The 3,800-nt window shown below is 44.4% G+C and overlaps 1 pseudogene; it reads right to left on the reverse strand.

The window, feature by feature from the left end:
• Positions 1-1,645: 1,645 nt before the first annotated feature.
• LOC110297159 lies at positions 1,646-3,584 on the reverse strand (annotated as a pseudogene).
• Between the last annotated feature and the right edge of the window lie 216 nt (positions 3,585-3,800).

A 3,800-nucleotide genomic window follows, 5' to 3' on the forward strand; every position in this document is an offset into this window, starting at 1 on the left:
ATGATATGTACTCACTAATAAGTGGATGTTAGAAAAAAAATGTACAGAATTCTCAGGATATAATCCACAGAACTCAAAAAGGTTAACAAGTCAAGGGGTCCAAGAAAGCATGCCTCAGTCCCACTTGGGAGGGACAAGAGAGCAATCACAGGAGGGGAGAAAGAGGAAGGGTGGGAAAGAGGACAGTTAGGGGAAGAAAGAGCAGAACTTGATCTTGTATTGAGTCTGGGAATAGGACTAAAGACCTCAAGGCGAGCAGAAATAATGGAAACAGGAAACCTTGGGAGGTAGGGGGTAGGGGAACCCCCCCCCCCCCGCCCAAGACTGTCCCAGAGACCTGGGAGGTGAGGACTATTAGAACAAAAAGGGAGGGACCTTAGATGAAATTCCCTACAGTGTATGGAGGGAAGTTGTAGAGCCCACCTTCAGTAGAAAGACAGAGCATCAAGTGAGGGATTGGTTTGCCATCCCACAGTCAAAAACTATGACCCATATTGTTCCTCTCTGAAAGAACCGCAGGGACAAAAATGGAGAAAAGCCTGGAGAAAAGGAGGTCCAGTGACAGGCCTAAATTGGGATTCAGCTCCAGGGGAGGCTATGGTGAGCTCACAAAAAATGGGGCCTATCATGATTGCTTTCTGAAAGACTCAACCAGAAGCTGAGTCAGATGCAGATATTTACACCCAAGCTGCTGACCCTTGTGTTGGAACTAGGAAAATGCTGGTAGAAGTTGAGGAGGATAGCAACCCTGTAGGAGGACCAGCAGTCTCAAAAGCCTGGAGCCCTGAGATCTCTAAAAACCTGGGACAGCAGCCACAGCATACACCATATGACAAGTGACTCCCAAAACATATATTGCAGAGGACTTCAGGGTCTGGACTTAGTCAGAGAAGAGGCACCTAACCCTCAAGAGAGTGGAGGCCCCAGGGAGTAGAGAGGTCTAGTGGGGTGGTGGGTGTAGGTGTGGGGACATCGCCCTGGAGATGCATGGGGTTTGGGAGGAGGTATGGGATGTGGAACAGTCAGAGGGTTGACTGGTAGGGGATATAATCTGGACTATAAAAAAGATTAAATAAAATTTTAAAAGAAAGACAAGATGAAGAGAGGATTACAGAGTTTCTTTTAGATTTTTGATTTTTGACTGCTAGGAATGTCAAAATATGCATCCATAAAGTCTTCTGACTACCTGCAAAGAATCTAAGCAAGGATGACACCAATAGAAAGGCTAGCATGGACTGAAGAAAGTTCACAAAGCTTCAAACCTAATAAATTTGGAACTTGACTGACTTCATGTTACTGAGACCATAGATAGTAATTTTTCAGAAGGAGGATTATAAGCAATCAAAAATCCTGATACTCAGAGAATAGTCTTTTCCAGGGAAGAGGACAGCAATTTGTAATCCAATACTAAATTGTCATACATGAAAATATATATACAAAAATAACATTATGTAGAAGGAAAAGTTTGTATTTATATACTTAGTATCAAAGACACACATGTACACATAGCACTCTAGAATTATTAAATGGTTATGGTAAAGAGACCTCCAATTCTATATTTTTTTTCCAATTTAAATAGTTTTATTATTCCATGTTACTTGTTTTGGGTCCCTGTGGAACAATGCTACACCCTCTTCTTCGACTGACTTAATCCACCTCTTCAATGGTGGGACCTGAAGAAGCACCACCAGATGGGGGAGCTCCTCCACCTGGGAAGCCACCAGGCCATTCCCCTAGGCATGCCACGAGCACTCTGGTACAGCTTGGTAATGATAGGGTTGCAGACTTTCCCCAGTTCTTTGTGCTGATGCTCACATTCTTCCTTCTCTGCAGTCTGGTTCTTATCCAGCCAGCTGATGATTTCATTGCACTTGTCAAGAATCTTCTGTTTGTCTTCATCATTGATCTTGCCTTGAAGTTTCTCATCTTCCACAGTTGCTTTCATGTCGAAGGCATAGGACTCCAGTGAATTCTTGGAGGAAACCTTATCTCTCTGCTTCTCATCCTCAGCTTTGTACTTCTCAGCTTCTTGGACCGTGCACTCAATATCTTCCTTACTCAAGCGGCCTTTGTCATTAGGGATGGTGATCTTGTTCTCCTTTCCAGTGCTCTAAAGCAGAAACATTGAGGATACCATTAGCATTGATGTCAAAAGTAACCTCAATCTGAGGAACCCCACGGGGTGTTGGAGGGATGCCCGTGAGCTCAAACTTTCCAAGCAGGTTGTTGTCCTTGGTCATGGCCCTTTCACCTTCATACACCTGAGTGAGTACACCAGGCTGGTTGTCAGAGTAGGTAGTGAAAGTCTGTGTCTGCTTGGTGAGGATGGTGGTATTGTGATTGACTAGTACAGGCATGACTCCACCAGCAGTTTTAATACCAAGGGAAGAGGAGTGACATCCAAGAGCTACAAATCCTGAACATTCTCAGACTTGTTCTCTGGATAGAATGGCTGCCTGGACAGCTGCACCATAGGCAACAGCTTCATCGTGGTTAATGCTCTTGTTCAGTTCTTTCCATTGAAGAAATCTTGCAGAAGTTTATGAATCTTGGGGATTCTGGTAGAACCACCCACCAAGACAATATCATGGATCTGTGACTTATCCAGTTTGCCATCTCGAAAGGCCTTCTCTACAGGGTCCAGTGTGCCACGGAACAGGTCAGCATTCAGTTCTTCAAATCGAGCCTGGGTAATGGAGGTATAGAAGTCAATTCCCTCGTAGAGAGAATCAATCTCAATACTGGCCTGGGTGCTGGAGGAGAAGGTGCACTTGACCCGCTCACAGGCAGTGCGGAGACAGCGGACAGCTCTCTTGCTCTCTCTGATGTCTTTCCTGTGCTTTTGCTTAAACTCAGCAATGAAATGATTGACCATTTGCTTGTCAAAATCTTCTCCACCCAAGTGGGTGTCTCCAGCTGTTGATTTGACTTCAAAAATTCCATCCTCAATAGTGAGGATTGACACATCAAAAGTGCCACCTCCCAAGTCAAAAATGAACACATTCCTTTCAGCTCTGACCTTCTTAACTAAGCAATAAGCAATAGCAGCAACAGTTGGTTCATTGATGATTCAAAGTACATTGAGGCCAGCAATAGTTCCAGCATCTTTTGTTGCCTGTCGCTGAGAGTCATTGAAGTAAGCGGGCACTGTGACCACAGCATTGGTAACAGTCTTTCTGAGGTACGCTTCTGCAATTTCCTTCATCTTTGTCAGAACCATGGAGGACACTTCCTCTGGGTAAAAAGTTTTTTGTCTCCCCTTTGTATTCCACTTGGACCTTGGGCCTGCCTGCATCATTCACCACCATGAACGGCCAGTGCTTCATATCAGACTGGACAACAGCATCATCAAACCTATGCCCGATCAGACGTTTGGCATCAAAAACTGTGTTGATGGGGTTCATTGCAACCTGATTCTTGGCCGCATTCCCAATTAATCACTCTGTGTCTGTGAAAGCAACGTAGCTCGGCGTGGTGCGGTTACCCTGGTCATTGGCAATAATTTCCACCTTTCCATGATGGAAGACACCCACACAGGAGTAGGTGTTGCCAAGATCAATGCCAACTGCAGGTCCCTTAGACATGGTTGCTTGCATGTAGGCCCTGCTGCGCTGACGACAAGACCACACGAATGCCCGACAGCTGCCTCCGCGTTCAATGAGCCCAATTCTATATTTTAAACTGTTCTATTTTTTACAACAAACAGCAACAAAAAGATAAGTTTGCAACAGCATTAAAACTCATAAAGTAGTTAAGAATAAAAATTAAAAGGTTGAAATAATTGTACATGAAACTACAAG

Source organism: Mus caroli, chromosome 1 (genome assembly GCF_900094665.2).
Source record: "Mus caroli chromosome 1, CAROLI_EIJ_v1.1, whole genome shotgun sequence".
NCBI classification, from domain to species: domain Eukaryota; kingdom Metazoa; phylum Chordata; class Mammalia; order Rodentia; family Muridae; genus Mus; species Mus caroli.